A 407-nucleotide genomic window follows, 5' to 3' on the forward strand; every position below is an offset into this window, starting at 1 on the left:
TACCCTCGTGAAGTTAGCCCGCAAGATGAAAATTTCTGAACAATCAATAGCTCAAAATAATGCTCCTGATTTGCTCCGTCCATATTGATAAATATAAAAAATTGCTCCCTTTAGTTTTTTAAAAAATCCAAAAAACGATTTTTTACGAAAAATGTCCAACTTTTGATCTAATTGATATTTTTGAACAAATGAGGTCTCAAAATTTTGCTTCAAATTTGTTTTGTTTGGAGCAATAAATGTTATCAATTGGTTTTTAATAGTTTCTTTTGTAAATTAAAAGAAACGTTCTTGTGATAAATCTAAGGATTTTTCATCGAAAAACGTCATAACTTTTTGCCAAAGTGGTATTTTGCAATAAATAAGGTCTCAAAATAATGCTCCCGGTTTGTTCCATTCAAATAAATCAA

The sequence above is a fragment of the Wasmannia auropunctata genome, unplaced genomic scaffold, assembly GCF_000956235.1.
Source record: "Wasmannia auropunctata unplaced genomic scaffold, wasmannia.A_1.0 LD334487.1, whole genome shotgun sequence".
Classification (NCBI taxonomy): Eukaryota; Metazoa; Arthropoda; class Insecta; order Hymenoptera; family Formicidae; genus Wasmannia; species Wasmannia auropunctata.